Consider the following 19,180-nt stretch of genomic DNA (forward strand, 5'->3'; position numbering starts at 1 on the left):
CCAAGGCATGGGATTCCCGGGGTGTTGGGAATGGGATTGAAAGGATAAGGTTGAATAGATACACTACTGACACTATGACTAGACTACCATATTACTATCCTCGGTTGTGAAGGATACTTATACTGATCACTATCCTCGGTTGTGAAGGATACCTATACTGATCACTATCCTCGGTTGTGAAGGATACATACACTGATCACTATCCTCGGATGTGCAGGATACTTTACTTATATTGATCACTATCCTCGGTTGTGAAGGATACCTATAGTTACGAGTAGTCTAGTGGTTATACAACGTGGAACACCACCACCAATAGAACATACAATCGGCCCAGTAGAGCCACCTGTTACAAACGAACTTACTATTACGCATTTACTTTCTGTGAACTCGCTCAACTAGTTTGTTGATCATTCTGTTACATGCCTTGCAGATCGTTAGGTACTTGGAGCTTGCACTGGAGAAGCGGGTCGTTGTGGACAAGGATCGTGGCTTTTCTGTTGAACTATTATGACACTTAAAATTGTTAACTACTACTGGATTATTTACTATGCTTCCGCTACATTTTGAAACTATGGTTTTGTTTGAACACCTTTCGTGTTGAATGGATGGTTTACTTTTATTTTACTTGATATTAATTGCATGTTCAATATGATTGGTGGCTTGATCCTGGTCAGTCACGCTCCCAAGCGGTGATACTCCGCGTGTGGATTTTGGGGGTGTGACAGATTGGTATCAGAGCCATTGGTTATAGAGAACTTGGTTTTAATATGGAAAAACGTTTTTATTAAAACCAGACTATAACCAGAACAGTGCTCTCAACGATCCACAACGACGCTTCGCTCCACGTGCAAGACTCAACTTCCTAGGTAATAAGGTTTATGTTTATTGCCTACATACTAGAATTTGCATAGAACTTTGCTCGTAGTATGCTTACATTACCTTGCTCACAACTTGTTATTACATGAGAATACTTATGTGCTTACACTCTTCTGTCATCGCACTATACGCGAACCTTTCTCACTTATGTTGCCTTTGATGTGAAGATCAATGGCCGCACGAATTACCATGACTCAAGCCCAGCTAGAGGCTCTCGTTGCTGCGGCAGTTGCAGCCGCCCAAGCAGGTAGTATACCCTGCAGTATAGACACTAGGATCTTTAGATCCTACATTAATTCTCGTACTTAACTTTGCCCTATTCGTACACAATAGGTCAACCCGCTCAGCAACAACCTGGGTGCACCTTCAAGAATTTCATGGAATGTCGTCCTAGCTCGTTCAGTGGCACGGAGGGAGCAGTTGGACTCCTCCACTGGTTTGAAAAGCTCGAGTCGGTTTTTGAAATGTGTGAATGCCCTGAGGCTCGCAGGGTGAAGTTCGCCACTGGCACACTTGAAGGGATTGCGCTCACTTGGTGGAACGCACAAGTGCAGATCTTAGGGTTGGCAGCTGCTAACGCCACACCCTGGAATGATTTTAAAGAACTGATCAAGAGGGAATACTGCACTAGAGAAGACATTCACAAGTTGGAGGACGAGTTGTATAACTTGAAAATGGTCGGTTCGGAAATCGAAGCTTACACCAAGAGATCAAATGAGTTGGCTGTGTTATGTCCAACTATGGTGGACCCTCCATACAAGCGTATTGAGTTGTACCTCAAAGGTTTGGCACCAGAAATACAGAGCCACGTTACCTCGGCTAACCTCAACAACATCCAGGAAATCCAGCGTCTCGCTCATCGCATCACCGATCAGGCAGTGGATCAGAACAAACTGCCAAAGCGTATCAGTGCTACTGCTACCACTACTGCTTCTACTACACTTGCTACTCCCAGTGAAAGTAAGAGAAAATGGGATGGGGATTCTAGCAAGGGATCAGCTTCAGTGCAGTCACAAGCTCAACAGCGAAAGACAGACAGTTACCAGAGTCCAAGTCAGCACTCCTCAGGCAGCCACAGACAGGGAGGGTATCGAGGAAACCTTCCAAAGTGTAACACCTGCAACAAACATCACAGTGGCCAGTGTAATAAGGTTCGTTGTCAAAGATGCCTCAAGATGGGCCATGAGGCCAAAGATTGTAGAAGCGCTCGACCTGCAAACCAGAATCAGCAGCAACCCCAGGCACAGCAGAATCAGCAGCAGGGTAACAAAGGGTGTTTTCATTGCGGTGCAGAGGGTCACTTCAAAAGGCATTGCCCTCAGTTGAACAGGAACCAGAACAACAACAATCATAACAACAATCAGGGTAATGGTAACAACAACAACGGGGGAAACAACAACAACGGCAATGAAGCTCGTGGTCGTGCTTTTGTGTTGGGTCGAGGAGATGCAGTGAATGATCCCAATGTGGTTATGGGTAAGTTTCTTCTCGACGATATTTATGTTACTGTCTTATTTGATTCGGGTGCTGATACAAGCTATATGTCATTGAAAATGAGTAAATTATTAAAACGTACACCAACACCTCTAGACACCAAACACGTCGTAGAACTAGCCAATGGTAAAAGTGTAGAAGCCGCACAGGTAGTCAAGGGTTGTAGTATTGTTCTAGCGGGTCAGACTTTCTCGATTGATCTCATACCCATAGTTTTGGGTAGTTTCGACGTCGTCATTGGTATGGATTGGTTATCCCAACATCATGCGGAGATCTTATGCAAAGAAAAAGTTATTCGTATTCCTCGCTCCAGTCAGGAACCTCTCGAAGTACAAGGTGACAAGAGTGGTGCTGTGGTTGGCATCATCTCTTTCTTAAAGGCGCAGAAATGTTTACGAAAGGGACATACTGCCATTCTGGCACTTGTCACTGACGCATCAGCAAAGGAAAAGAAGCTGGAGGATATACCAGTTGTGCGTGATTTTCCTCAAGTGTTTCCTGAAGATTTACCTGGTTTACCTCCTCATCGTCAAGTCGAGTTTCAGATTGAGTTAGCTCCTGGAGCAGCACCAATAGCCCGCGCACCGTATCGTTTAGCTCCAACCGAACTGGAAGAACTGTCGAAGCAGCTACAAGAGCTCTTGGAAAAGGGTTTTATTCGTCCAAGCTCTTCGCCTTGGGGAGCTCCAGTGTTATTTGTGAAGAAGAAAGACGGTACGTTCAGAATGTGCATCGACTACCGCGAACTCAATAAGGTGACGGTGAAGAACCGTTATCCTCTTCCGCGCATAGATGACCTATTCGACCAGTTGCAAGGGTCGTGTTACTATTCCAAGATTGATTTAAGGTCAGGGTATCATCAGCTGAGAGTCCGGGATGAGGACGTCTCCAAAACCGCTTTCAGAACTCGCTACGGTCATTACGAGTTTCTTGTCATGCCATTCGGGCTTACGAACGCGCCTGCAGTCTTCATGGATCTTATGAACAGGGTGTGCAAACCGTATCTTGATAAGTTTGTTATCGTCTTCATCGACGACATTTTGATTTACTCCAAGAGTCAGGAGGAGCACGAGCAGCACTTACGCCTTATCTTGGAACTTCTTCGAAAGGAGCAACTGTATGCAAGTTTTCAAAATGCGACTTCTGGCTTCGTGAAGTCCACTTCTTAGGCCATGTGGTGAACAAGGATGGGATTCATGTCGATCCGTCCAAGGTTGATTCGATCAGAAACTGGCCAGCACCACGTACACCGACAGAAATACGCCAATTCTTGGGTTTGGCGGGTTACTACAGGCGATTTATTAAAGACTTCTCAAAGATCGCGCAACCACTTACTATGCTAACACAGAAAGGTGTCGTTTACAGATGGGGTAATACGCAAGAGACCGCTTTTCAGTACTTAAAGGATAGGCTTTGCAGCGCACCTATTCTCTCATTGCCAGAGGGCACGGATGACTTCGTGGTTTATTGTGACGCATCGATACAGGGGCTTGGTTGTGTATTGATGCAGCGGGATAAAGTTATTGCCTACGCTTCGCGGCAACTCAAGGTTCATGAACGGAACTACACGACGCACGATTTAGAGCTGGGAGCTGTTGTTTTCGCGCTTAAGATATGGCGACACTACCTGTACGGTACCAGGTGCACGATTTACACCGATCACAGGAGTCTCGAGCATATTCTTAAGCAAAAGGATTTGAATATGCGTCAACGGAGATGGGTTGAACTTCTGAACGACTACGAATGCGCCATCAAGTATCATCCAGGCAAGGCCAATGTTGTGGCTGATGCCCTTAGTCGGAAAGACACTCTACCTAAGCGCGTGCGAGCGCTACAGCTTACTATTCAGTCCAGTCTTCCTGCACAGATACGAGCTGCTCAGTTAGAAGCACTGAAACCCGAAAACGTCAAAGCTGAAGCCTTACGCGGCTCAAGGCAACGCATGGAACAAAAGGAAGACGGCGCCTACTATGTAACGGGGCGTATTTGGGTCCCACTTTATGGCGGTTTACGCGAACTTGTAATGGATGAAGCTCACAAGTCTCGCTATTCGGTACATCCAGGGTCGGATAAAATGTACCGCGACATCAACACTACTTATTGGTGGCCTAGTATGAAGGCCCACATCGCCACCTATGTTGGAAAATGCTTAACCTGTGCGAGAGTCAAGGTTGAATATCAGAAACCAGCAGGCCTACTTCAACAACCCAAGATACCACAGTGGAAATGGGAAGAAATTTCCATGGATTTCGTTACGGGCTTACCTAGATCCCAGCGTGGGAATGACACTATTTGGGTAATCGTTGATCGACTCACAAAGTCTGCTCACTTCTTGGCTATCAAAGAAACGGATAAGTTTTCTACCCTAGCAGACATCTACTTGAAAGAAGTTGTTTCGAGGCACGGAGTGCCCACTTCTATTATTTCGGATCGCGATGCACGATTCACGTCAGAGCTTTGGCAAGGGATGCACAAATCCTTCGGCTCACGTTTAGACATGAGCACAGCATATCATCCTCAGACGGATGGGCAGTCTGAGCGAACTATCCAAACTCTTGAAGACATGCTTCGGGCATGCGTTATAGACTTCGGCAACGGCTGGGAAAAACACCTCCCTTTGGTGGAGTTCTCGTACAATAACAGTTACCATACCAGCATTCAAGCCGCTCCATTCGAGGCATTGTACGGACGTAAATGCCGGTCACCTCTCTGTTGGGCAGAGGTGGGGGATAGTCAAATTACGGGTCCAGACATTGTAGTGGACGCCACAGAAAAGATAGCACAGATACGGCAACGCATGGCAGCAGCACGCGACCGTCAGAAAGCCTACGCGGACAAGCGTAGAAAGCCATTGGAATTTGAGGTCGGGGACCGGGTTTTATTGAAAGTTTCACCCTGGAAGGGTGTGGTTCGATTTGGTAAACGAGGCAAACTGAATCCGCGGTACGTCGGACCATTCGAAATCTTAGAAAAGATTGGCAAAGTAGCCTACAGATTAAATCTACCAGCTGAACTCGGTGCAGTTCACAATGTATTTCACGTGTCGAATCTGAAGAAATGCCTATCAGATGAGACCCTTATAATTCCTTTTAAGGAACTCACTATCGACGAGCGGTTGCAGTTCGTCGAGGAACCAGTTGAAATCACGGACCGGGATGTTAAGGTCCTCAAACACAAGAGAATCCCTCTTGTTCGAGTTCGTTGGAACTCCCAGCGTGGCCCAGAGTATACCTGGGAACGCGAAGACCAGATGAAAGAAAAGTACCCCCAGCTATTCGAAACCAATGCATCCACTTCTGAGGCTGAAGCTACTACTACTGAATTTCGGGACGAAATTCCAAATCAACGGGGGGATGATGTGACACCCCAGGAAAACCAGTGAACGATGTAACTTACCTAGCTTCCTCAGTGAGTGCGTACCAAATTTCGGGACGAAATTTCTTTTAAGTTGGGGATAATGTGACAACTCGAGTTTTTGACTTTCACTTTCGCATTAAATGCGCGTTGACTTTGACTGTTTAGTTGTTTGGATTGTGGACTTGAAATTGTACGCGTTGTATTTTAATGAAACGTATTGTCGTTTTGCCTATATGTGATTACTTGCTGTGGTAGAAAAATAATATTAGAATTATTATTAAAACACTTAGTCTAGATCACGAAACATGACATACAGATCGAAGGATCACGAAAGATGACCTTAGGTTCGAAGGATCTCGAAACATACCCTTCGAGCAAAGGTAGGATCCTTCGACATCTTTCGGTCCGAAGGATCACGAAACATATCCTTCGACATCTTTCGGCCCAGTCTTTCTAATGGGCTTGGCCCATTCCTGTGATACGTTTATATACGTGAATGCATGTAAACCGTTAGTTACTTCCAAAAAAACCCTAGTTCCCTTGTGTGTGTGTGACGGCATAGCAGACCCACTCCCTGTTCGAAGGATTTCGCTCCGTAATCCAGATTTCCGGTTAGTGTGTGTGATGTTGTTTATGATGCTTTGATTTCATGATTTATCAATTGTCTTGCAATATGTTGTTTGTATGTTGTTATGAATCGGATAAGGTAGGTTTTAGCAAATATAATTGGATAGAATTGTAATGATTGTTAAGATGTTGGTGTTGATCGGCTAGCAAATCGGCCAAACCTGTTTGATTGATCGGCCGGATTGTTTGTATGATGTCAACCTGTTTAATCGATTATGTATGTGATGCATCCGAACAGTTCAGTTAGTATGATTGGTTGTCTATACTTGAGGTTTTGATGTTGTTTTAATAGAATCGCATGATAGTGATTTAGGGCCGGTTCGATCGTGTTATTATTGTTCATGTGGTTAAATTAGGGTTCATGAGATTTAATATGAAACTCCCTGTTTGATCGATTCTGAAGTAACTGAATACTTGAATTTGTGTTAATTGATAATCGGATAAACTTGGAAACTTTGTGTAAACGTAACTGTTATTTGTCGAAAGATATTAGTTATTCGAAACATAGTTGTGACCGAAAGATACTTGTCCTTCGAACCATAGTAGTGTTGACCGAAGGATAGCTTTGACCGAACCATAGTAGTGTTGACCGAAGGATAGCATTGACCGAAAGATAGTGTGTTGACCGAAACCTAATCTGTGTGTCGAAGGATAACTATGTCGAAACATAGCTGATGTGTCGAAAGATAACCATGAATCGTAAGATGATAACTGTGCATCGAAAGACGTGTCGAAACATAATTGTGATAGTTGTGATAATTGTTAGACCGAAGGATGAGCAATGTATCGAAGGATGGGTAATGTGAATCAAATGATAGTTGATGATTAAGTGTGAAATAATACGTGTTGTGCCGATATGCAAACTGACTGTTATGTGAACATTAAATTGCATGCGTATCATTGTGAACATGAACTGATTTGTTATACGTGCATACAATAGGACGTGATTAATTACTTGTGAGTGCATAACCTAGCATACCGAGCAAACCAAGGTGAGTTCACACTCTTACCAAGGCATGGGATTCCCGGGGTGTTGGGAATGGGATTGAAAGGATAAGGTTGAATAGATACACTACTGACACTATGACTAGACTACCATATTACTATCCTCGGTTGTGAAGGATACTTATACTGATCACTATCCTCGGTTGTGAAGGATACCTATACTGATCACTATCCTCGGTTGTGAAGGATACATACACTGATCACTATCCTCGGATGTGCAGGATACTTTACTTATATTGATCACTATCCTCGGTTGTGAAGGATACCTATAGTTACGAGTAGTCTAGTGGTTAATACACGTGGAACACCACCACCAATAGAACATACAATCGGCCCAGTAGAGCCACCTGTTACAAACGAACTTACTATTACGCATTTACTTTCTGTGAACTCGCTCAACTAGTTTGTTGATCATTCTGTTACATGCCTTGCAGATCGTTAGGTACTTGGAGCTTGCACTGGAGAAGCGGGTCGTTGTGGACAAGGATCGTGGCTTTTCTGTTGAACTATTATGACACTTAAAATTGTTAACTACTACTGGATTATTTACTATGCTTCCGCTACATTTTGAAACTATGGTTTTGTTTGAACACCTTTCGTGTTGAATGGATGGTTTACTTTTATTTTACTTGATATTAATTGCATGTTCAATATGATTGGTGGCTTGATCCTGGTCAGTCACGCTCCCAAGCGGTGATACTCCGCGTGTGGATTTTGGGGGTGTGACATAAACAATGTTTGGTTTTGAAACATCAATCATGTCATGATGAACTACCTTAACTACTTTTATTATTATTAAATGCTATGTTTGATATGATTGGTGGCTTGATCCTGGTCAGTCACGCCTCCAAGCGGTGGTACCTCCGCGTGTGGGATTTTGGGGGTGTGACAGATTGGTATCAGAGCCATTGGTTATAGAGAACTTGGTTTTAAATATGGGAAAACGTTTTTATTAAAACCAGACTATAACCAGAACAGTGCTCTCAACGATCCACAAAGACGCTTCGCTCCACGTGCAAGACTCGACATCCTAGGTAATAAGGTTTATGTTTATTGCCTGTTTGCTAGAACTGCCTAGAACTTTGCTCGCATTCCGTTTAGATACACATGATACTATAGCATGAGAATCCCTACGTGCTTACACTTTTCTGTCATCGCCCTACTCGCGAACCACTCTCACTCACGTTACTTTTTACTATGAAGATCATGTCTGGAAGAATTAACATGACTCAATCCCAGCTAGAGGCTCTCGTTCAAGCTCAAGTTGCTGCGGCACTTGCAGCTGCTCAAGCAGGTAGTATATCCTGTAGTCATAACTTACGCTAGGATCTTTAGATCCTACACTCCTAAACTAGCCCTTTGTATTTAAACTTTGCCCTATTCGTACACAATAGGTCAACCAGCGCAGCAAGTTTTGCACCTTTAAGAACTTCATGGACTGTCGTCCAAGTACTTTCAGCGGCACAGAGGGGGCAGTGGGACTCCTCCACTGGTTTGAAAAGCTAGAGTCAGTATTCGAAATGTGCGAGTGCCCTGAGGCTCGCAAGGTCAAGTATGCAACTGGCACCTTGGAAGGAATCGCGCTAACCTGGTGGAATGCGCAGGTGCAAATTCTGGGGTTGGCAGCTGCTAACGCCACCCCATGGAACGATTTCAAGGAACTCATCAAGCGTGAGTATTGCACGCGAGAAGATATTCACAAGCTGGAATATGAGCTGTATAATCTGAAAATGGTTGGGTCAGAGATCGAAGCGTATACTAAACGGTCGAATGAGCTGGCCGTTCTGTGCCCAACTATGGTGGACCCTCCATACAAGCGCATTGAGATGTATCTCAAGGGATTGGCGCCAGAGATCCAGAGCCATGTTACCTCGGCTAATCTCGACAACATCCAGGATATTCAGCGTCTCGCTCATCGCATCACCGACCAGGCAGTGGATCAGAATAAAACTGCCTAAGCGTGTCAACGCTACTGCTACAGTCACTCCTTCAGCTACTCCTGCTACTACTAGCGACAGCAAAAGAAAGTGGGATGGAGATTCCAGTAAAGGTTCAGCATCTGTTCAGTCTCAAGCTCAGCAGCAGAAGACTGACCACTACCAGAGTCCCAGTCAGCAATCCTCTGGTGGTCATAGACGGGGAAGATATCAGGGTTTTCACCCCAAGTGTCACAATTGCAACAGGCACCATAGTGGCCCATGCAACAAGGGTCGTTGCCAAAGGTGTCTCAAGATGGGGCACGAGGCCAAAGACTGTAGGAGCCCACGGCCTGCAAACCAGAACCAGCAACCGCAGCAACCAGCTCCACAGAACCCACAGCAGCAACAGCAGCCACAGCGTGGAAACCGAGGATGTTTCCAGTGTGGGGCTGAAGGTCATTTCAAACGCGACTGCCCTCAGTTGAACCAGAATCGCAACAAACAATAACCAGGGCAACGGCAACAACAACGGGGGAAACAACAACGGCAACGAGGCAAGGGGACGTGCATTCGTACTAGGTCGAGGCGACGCAGTGAACGATCCCAATGTGGTTATGGGTAAGTTTCTCCTCGACAATATTTATGTTACTATCTTATTTGATTCGGGTGCGGATACAAGCTATATGTCTGTGAAAATGTGTCAACTGCTAAAACGTGCACCAACACTTTTACCCACCAAACATGTAGTAGAGTTAGCTAACGGTAAAAGTCTAGAGGCCACGCACGTAGTTCAGGGTTGTGATCTTATCTTAGCCCGTCAAGCTTTCTCTATCGACCTCATTCCCATAGTTTTGGGTAGCTTCGACGTCGTGATTGGGATGGATTGGTTATCCCAACACCAGGCAGAAATCTTATGCAGTGAGAAGATAATTCGCATTCCTCGTACTGGTCAAGAACCTCTCGAAGTACAAGGCGACAAGAGTGGTGCAGTGGTTGGCATCATCTCTTTCTTAAAGGCGCAGAAATGTTTACGAAAGGGGCACACTGCCATTCTGGCACTCGTTACAGACGCATCAACAAAGGAAAAGAAATTGGAAGATATTCCAATTGTACGTGACTACCCTCAGGTGTTTCCTGAAGACTTACCTGGCTTACCGCCTCATCGTCAGGTCGAATTTTCAAATCGAGCTCGCTCCAGGAGCAGCACCCATAGCTCGCGCACCATACCGTCTAGCTCCATCAGAATTAGAAGAACTGTCAAAACAGCTGCAAGAGCTCTTGGAAAAGGGTTTCATTCGTCCAAGCTCTTCACCTTGGGGAGCTCCAGTACTTTTCGTGAAAAAGAAAGACGGTACGTTCAGGATGTGTATCGACTACCGTGAACTCAACAAGGTAACGGTGAAGAACCGTTATCCTCTTCCGCGCATCGACGACTTATTCGACCAGTTGCAAGGGTCGTGCTACTATTCCAAGATAGACTTAAGGTCAGGGTACCATCAGCTGAGAGTCCGGGATGAGGACGTCTCCAAGACAGCCTTCAGAACTCGTTACGGTCACTACGAGTTTCTTGTCATGCCGTTTGGGTTAACAAACGCGCCTGCCGTATTTATGGATCTTATGAACAGGGTGTGCAAAACCCTATCTTGACAAGTTTGTCATAGTATTCATCGACGACATCCTGATTTACTCCAAGAGTCAGGAGGAACACGAGCAGCATCTTCGCCTGATATTGGAACTCCTTCGGAAGGAGCAGCTGTACGCCAAGCTTTCTAAATGCGACTTCTGGCTTCGTGAAGTCCACTTCTTAGGTCATGTGGTGAACAAGGATGGGATCCATGTCGATCCATCCAAGGTAGACTCGATCAGAAACTGGCCTGCACCACGTACGCCAACGGAAATACGCCAATTCTTGGGTTTGGCAGGTTACTACAAGACGGTTTATCAAGGATTTCTCGAAGATCGCGCAACCACTTACACTACTGACACAGAAGGGTGTCACCTACCGTTGGGGGCAACACGCAGGAAACTGCTTTTCAGTATCTAAAGGATAGGCTTTGCAGCGCACCTATTCTCTCATTGCCAGAGGGCACGGATGATTTCGTGGTATATTGTGACGCATCAATACAGGGTCTGGGTTGTGTATTGATGCAGCGGGATAAAGTTATTGCTTACGCCTCTCGTCAACTAAAGATTCATGAACGGAACTACATGACGCACGATTTAGAGCTGGGAGCTGTGGTTTTCGCGCTTAAGATATGGCGACACTACCTGTACGGTACCAGGTGCACGATTTACACCGATCACAGGAGTCTCGAGCATATTCTTAAGCAGAAGGATTTGAACATGCGTCAACGACGATGGGTTGAACTACTGAACGATTATGAATGCGCCATCAAGTACCATCCAGGCAAAGCCAATGTTGTGGCTGATGCCCTCAGTCGAAAAGACACTTTACCTCGGCGCGTGCGAGCGCTACAGCTTACGATTCAGTCTAGCCTTCCTGCACAGATACGAGATGCTCAGGCAGAAGCATTGAAGCCCGAAAACGTCAAGGCTGAAGCCTTACGCGGCTCACGACAACGATTAGAACAGAAGGCAGACGGCGCCTACTATGTAACGGGGCGTATTTGGATCCCACTTTACGGCGGTCTACGCGAACTTGTAATGGATGAAGCTCACAAGTCTCGCTACTCGGTACATCCAGGGTCGGATAAAATGTACCACGACATCAGAACTACTTACTGGTGGCCTAGCATGAAGGCCCACATTGCTACTTACGTCGGCAAATGCTTGACCTGTGCGAGAGTCAAGGTTGAATACCAGAAACCAGCGGGCCTACTTCAGCAGCCTAAGATACCTCAATAGAAATGGGAAGAAATTTCCATGGATTTTGTTACAGGCCTACCTAGATCCCAGCGGGGGAATGATACCATATGGGTGATCGTGGATCGACTCACCAAGTCTGCACACTTCCTACCTATAAAGGAAACGGATAAGTTCTCCACTCTCGCAGACGTTTATCTTAAGGAAGTTGTTTCGAGGCACGGGGTGCCCACATCTATCATTTCGGATCGCGATGCACGTTTTACGTCAGAACTATGGCAAGCAATGCATAAATCCTTCGGCTCTCGATTAGACAAGAGCACAGCATATCATCCTCAGACGGATGGGCAGTCTGAGCGAACGATCCAAACTCTCGAAGACATGCTTCGGGCATGCGTTATTGATTTCGGCAACGGCTGGGAAAAGCACCTCCCTTTAGTGGAGTTCTCGTATAATAATAGTTATCACACCAGCATTCAAGCCGCTCCATTCGAGGCATTGTACGGGCGTAAATGCCGGTCATCTCTCTGTTGGGCAGAGGTGGGGGATAGTCAAATTACGGGTCCAGAGATTGTAGTGGACGCCACAGAAAAGATTGCACAGATACGACAACGCTTGGCGGCAGCACGCGACCGTCAGAAAGCCTACGCGGACAAGCGTAGAAAGCCTTTGGAATTTCAGGTCGGGGACCGGGTTTTATTGAAAGTCTCACCCTGGAAGGGTGTGGTTCGTTTTGGCAAACGGGGCAAACTAAATCCGCGCTATGTCGGACCATTCGAAATCATTGAGAAAATCGGCAAAGTAGCCTACAAGTTGAATCTACCAGCTGAACTCGGGGCAGTTCACAATGTCTTTCATGTGTCGAATCTAAAGAGGTGCCTATCAGATGAAACCCTTATCATTCCTTTTAAGGAACTCACGATCGACGAGCGGTTGCAGTTCGTCGAGGAACCAGTTGAAATCACGGACCGGGATGTGAAGGTCCTCAAAAACAAGAGAATCCCTCTTGTTCGAGTACGTTGGAACTCCAAACGTGGACCAGAGTACACCTGGGAACGCGAAGACAGGATGACAGAAAAGTACCCCCAGTTATTCGAAACTAATGCAACCGCTGCTGAGGATGAAGCTACTACTTCGGAATTTCGGGACGAAATTCCAGATCAACGGGGGAGGATGTGACACCCTAGGAAAATCAGTGAACAATACAGTTTACCTAGCTTCCTCAGTGAGTGCATACCAAATTTCGGGACGAAATTTCCAATTAGTTGGGGATAATGTGACAACTCGAACTTTAGACTTACTTTGATGTACGTTACGTGCTTGTGAGAACTGAATTACACGATTTAATGAATGATGTGTTACGTGCATTGTGTATATTACATGTATGTATGCTTTTGACTCAAACCGCACAACACATGCACACAACAATCGCACAAGCCCATGTTGGGCTACTTCACTTGCACACGGCCCGAGGGCAGCCCAAGCAAGGGCCGGCCCACCCCTTTTATTCGTACAAACACCCAAGTGGTGGGTTGTTTCTCACAACTAGCAAACACACAACACACACAAGAACCCTAGACGACTTCTCTTTCTCTCGTTTTGCTTGAACCCGACGGCAAGATCATTCCATACTTGGATCACCCTTGCTTCTTCTCTAATCCGGTTAGTACTTGATATGTTTGTTATCGTTTGTGTGTTGATGTTTCCGGATATGTTTGCTTGATACCCGAGGTTTCTTGTTAACATGTTGTTTATGATAATAGTTAATAATGATTGTGAACCGGCTGCATGATTATTGAATTGAATTGGTGTTGGTAACATGTTAAATTGGTTCGGATATTGCTTGATAACCGGCTGTGATTAAAGAATTAGGTTGCATGTTAGATAAAGGAGTCGATTTGGTTTGAATGATGATCCGATTCTATGCTTGATTAATTGATGATTGCTGTTCTTGATAATGATGATATGAATATACTTTGAATTGTTTGAAACTGTTGTTTGATCTGATTTCCGAAACTGCCTTAGATGTTTACTAGAATCACGGTAAATCATTGCATGAATTATGGAAATCAGTTACACACTTGGTTGCGACCCAGATTGCGAGTCGGGAACCCACAGTCTCGACTCGAGACCACTACAGCATGAACCGAAACCACGGTTGCGAGTCCCGTTGCGACTCGTAACCAGACCATGACAAGCCGAGATCACCATTGCGACTCGTAATCTCCTGCTGTGACTCGTAATTCCCTGTTGCGACTCGAGATCGCCGGTTGCGACTCGAGACCAATTATGCACATACACTGTTTTGGGCCTACACTGTCACGGGCCCAATCATTCTGGGCCAAACCTTTTGGACTTATGCAATTGACTGCTAATTGGACTGGTATGCGTGTTATTTGAGCCATGTATACCATTGGACTTTTAATTGGGCCGATATGTTATTTGGTAGTATGTAATTGGGCTGATTGTCTTTTGGGCTTAGACATTGGATCGCACAAGTTTAATATGTGGTATATAATTGGGCCGGGTTATGTTGGGCCGAGATTTGAAAACACAAGTTATGCTCTTGACTGCTAAGTCTTACCATGTTCTATAAGTGCTCGAAACATGTTAACTTGTATGTTTTATACGTGCATTACGTGAAGTCAAAACCTGACTTGTATAAACCGTGATAGGACGTGGTTGACCATTTACTTGTTACCTGTACTCTTTGTGTATCTGCCGAGTAAACCAAGGTGAGTTCACACAGCCAAGGCATGGGATTCCCGGGTTGGGAATTGGGTTGGAATGTTGATATGATATGGTTACTCGTACTTACGCAATCACTAGACTATAGACCATCGTCCTCAGGATAGTCAGGACACGTTACGTAAAGCCTACTTAACCCAGTATTTGCCTTTTGTCTCCCGGGTCGGGAGGACACGTTACGTAAAGCCTACGTAACCCAATACCAACTACTGTCTTCCGGGTCGGAAGGACACGCTGCGTAAAGCCTGCGTAGCCCCCACGCGTACCACTGTCCTCGGGGAAGGGCACGTCACGTAAAGCCTACGTGACCCAGTACGTATTCCTGTTCTCGGTTTATGAAGAACACATGGTTGCACTAGTCTAGTAAGTACCATAATGGGAATCCCCCATTGTTCAGGATAATTGTGAGAATCCCTCACCAATAGTATATACATGTATGGGAAGCCCCCACTAGATGAACTTACGCATTACTGATACGAACTTACTTTCTGTGAACTCGCTCAACCAGTTGTTGATTATTTGCTGCATGCCTTGCAGGACCTTAGGTACATTATGGAGCATGCACAGGGAGGAGCAGGTCGTTGTGGGATGCGGGTCATGAAAGATATTTGAACTTATAACTATTTCGAGTTTACATTTGCTTCCGCTACTTAAACAATGTTTGGTTTTGAAACATCAATCATGTCATGATGAACTACCTTAACTACTTTTATTATTATTAAATGCTATGTTTGATATGATTGATGGCTTGATCCTGGTCAGTCACGCCTCCAAGCGGTGGTACTCCGCGTGTGGGATTTTGGGGGTGTGACAAATAAAACTTTTAACTTTTGACTTATCCTGTGATGTTATCCTTGTATATCTTTTAAACTTTCAATTGTTTTGATTTATACTTGTCTGAGTAAGAAAAGTTAATCAAATTATGTTTAAGAAATTTAGGATATGATCCAGGATCAAGTATCCTATAGTCGAAAACTTCCGAAAAGTAGTTCATTTTAAGGATCATAGGTTCAGTTGTCAAGGTATAAGGGTTATTCAAATGAATAATGAATGAAATTAAAAATAGTTAAGGATCATACCTGAGGATCCAAGTTAGGATCCTTACCGTTAATACTGTAACCAGGGTAAACATAAGAAAAGCCTTAGTAGATAACAAGGATTGAAGATCCTTAGTTGTTTAACTTCGAAAACCTGAAAATAGAATATAACTTGGAACTGAGCCAATATAAAAGACAAGTTAGTAACTGGGGACAAGCCCAACAATTCAAAGGATAACTGGGGACAAGCCCAAAGGATAACTGGGGACAAGCCCAAAGGATAACTGGGGACAAGCCCAAAGGATCACTGGGGACAAGCCCAAAGGATAACTGGGGACAAGCCCAAGGATCATAGGTGAACTGGAGTATGGCTCTTACTGGTGACTATCCAAACTTAGTGACATGATAATGCCAAAACCTTAGCTAACGTGAAAACGTTAGAAACCTTAGGTACGGATGTATGGTACGTCTACCATTATACGTAGGATCCTAGGTATAGCCAGTACGATGGAATTATCAGCCCCTAAAGCGAGCACTGGTCCCAAAGACTTGAACTATACCAGGATCATCGTGCGCTACAGGCGAAACTGGGGACAAGCCCAAGGATAACTGGGGACAAGCCCAAACAACTGGGGTTGAACCCAAGGATCTGAGTTGCTTCTGCGGATTATCAATAATACGCTAAGGATACCTGGACTATCAGAACTCAAAATCTTGTGAGAGAAAGATGAAGGATACATGATCCTTATCCTTAAATAATAAGAAAATGAAATAGTTCAAGATTAGGACATTACCAGGGTAAGGATCATTGACACCTCAGTGATCCTTCAAAGATACTTCTAATGTAAGGATCATATGTGCCAGGAGGATCCCGCTCACATGAAATATTTCTTCAAGTGGACAGCATTCCAGGCTCTTGGTAACAAATTACCTTCCATGGTTAGCAATCTATATGCCCCCTTTCCTGCTTCGGCTTCAATCAAATAAGGGCCTTCCCATTTTGGTGCCAATTTTCCATCAGCAGGATTGGTGGTATTTTGGAATGCTTTTCTCAATACCATATCCCCAACTTGGAATTTCCTTATCCTGACATTTTTGTTGTAAGCACCAGCCATTCTTTGTTGGTAGCTAGCCATCCTTATCCTAGCCAGATCCCAGATTTCCTCAATAGTATCCAAGTCTTGAGCCAGGTTTGCATCATTCTCCTCAGGATCACGGGTACTTGTTCTAGCAGTTGGAACCACCATTTCTGTTGGGATCACTGATTCTGCCCCAAATACCAAAGAGAATGGTGTTTGACCAGTAGCATTCTTGGGGGTTGTCCTATCAGTCGAAAGCACATAAGGTAATTCTTCTGCCCATTTCCCTTTCTTGGATCCAAGTTTCTTCTTCAGATTGTTGATGATGATCTTGTTGGATGATTCTGCTTATCCATTCGCTTGTGGGTGGACTGGTGTTGATGTTATCATCTTAATCCCCCAGCTGTCACAAAAGTTAGTGTTTTGGTCAAAAATCACACAAGGATAATGCAATCAAACTCTATGTAAACGGGGTATGATGCTTGGTTTATTGAAAAAGTAAAGGATCACTTTAGTATGAAATATGCAAAGACACAATGATTTATACGAGGAAAAAGCCCTTGATCAATGTATGATCTCCGGCATAAAAAACCTCGGGTGATGGCAACTACCGATCACCAAACTTCAATATAAGAAAAATAGTTACAACTCTGGATGATAATGAGCTGAGTACAAGGATCACTATAGTTTCGAGTGTCTAAACGTGTGAGAATTGTGTCGTCCCCTCCTTCCGAATGGGGAAGAGTGTTATATATACAAGTGTAGGTGACCTATTTTAGGTAAAAAGACTAATAATCAGCTCATTACCCCTTTAGAAATAAAAGCAAATCTAGCCTAAATTGTCGCCCTTAAATCATGCCAAGTTTCCATATCCTTTGCAACATTCATCTCCGATTAAGCACATGCTATAATTGTAAAGACGCGTCCTTTGATGGTGATGCTAAGAGCGGATCCTGCTAGACATTCCTGCAAAATGACATTAAGTTCAATGAAAGCAACTGTTAGCATGAGGATCCTATGATGGTCCGTGATCCTGATCCTGGAACTCTGCTGAGGATCACTATCTTCCAATAAGGATCACTGGTTAGGATCACATGTAAGGATCATGTATTATAAAAATCCAGCCCTAACAATTGCCCCCAAAATATAAGGAGTTTATTGTAAATTAACGAGTTGTATTTTGCTTTGATCCTATCTGTAACGGGCGACCCGGATAACTAGCCGTTATAACCGGACTAGCCGTTGCAACCTTTACGTCATTGAGGTGACATCCCTGCAAATCATGATTATAAATAGGAGATAGGGTTAGGATCAATCTGCATTTAAATTCAAGATATTCTCCCTTTATAATCTCTACCGAGGATCGATCAGGTATTCTCTCCTCTTTCTTCCTTCTTTTGCTCTGTTTTTCCTTCTCTTGCTCTTATCCTGCCATGAGTATGTTGCTCCGAAATTCACCTCACAAGGATCACAAGAAGAGTAGTCCCCTGAAAAGCCAAGGGATCATTAAAGATTCTCCTACTGAGAGGTGCTGCTTCACCGATGCTCATGTTGATAGGATCCGTCACTGTTTTCCAGCGGATGCTATCTTCAAGTCATTTACTTCCACCGCTTTAAGCGATTTTGTTTCCGACACCTGGGTGGCCTTTCCTGCAACTCCGTTTACCATAGGATATTCATATCCTTTTCCAGCCTTCACCCAATCCTTCTTTTCTCTGACCGGCATGTCCTATATCCAAGCCATGCCGATGATCTGGAGGGTTCTGTATACCCTTGAGAGGATCATCAAGCAGGAGGGGATTGACTTAGGGATGTCGGAGCTGGCTGAGCTATATGATCTTACCACGTTTGGTTCCTATCGATACTTGCTGAAACGGAAAGCCGGGGAGGATCACCCTGTTTTTAAGGTTACCAAAAATGACACAAACTGGAAGCGACGTTTCTTCTTTGTTAGGAGGGATACCATCCCTAACGGGAAGGATCTGCCCAAGGAGTGGGCCACTCATGGTAGGATAGAGGATCTTGGAAGGATCACTATCAGACTTGTCTCTTATGATGAGGGTCACTAATGTCTTTCTTTGTTTTTTGTTTATTGTGCAGCTATCTCCATTGCTCATCTCAAGTTAACCCCTGCTGCAAGAGAGAGGGTTCTAGCTTTCAAGAAGCTTGATCATGAAATCAGGAGTTTTCAAATTGCCATTCAAGATTCACAGGA

Source organism: Helianthus annuus, chromosome 4 (genome assembly GCF_002127325.2).
Source record: "Helianthus annuus cultivar XRQ/B chromosome 4, HanXRQr2.0-SUNRISE, whole genome shotgun sequence".
NCBI classification, from domain to species: Eukaryota; Viridiplantae; Streptophyta; class Magnoliopsida; order Asterales; family Asteraceae; genus Helianthus; species Helianthus annuus.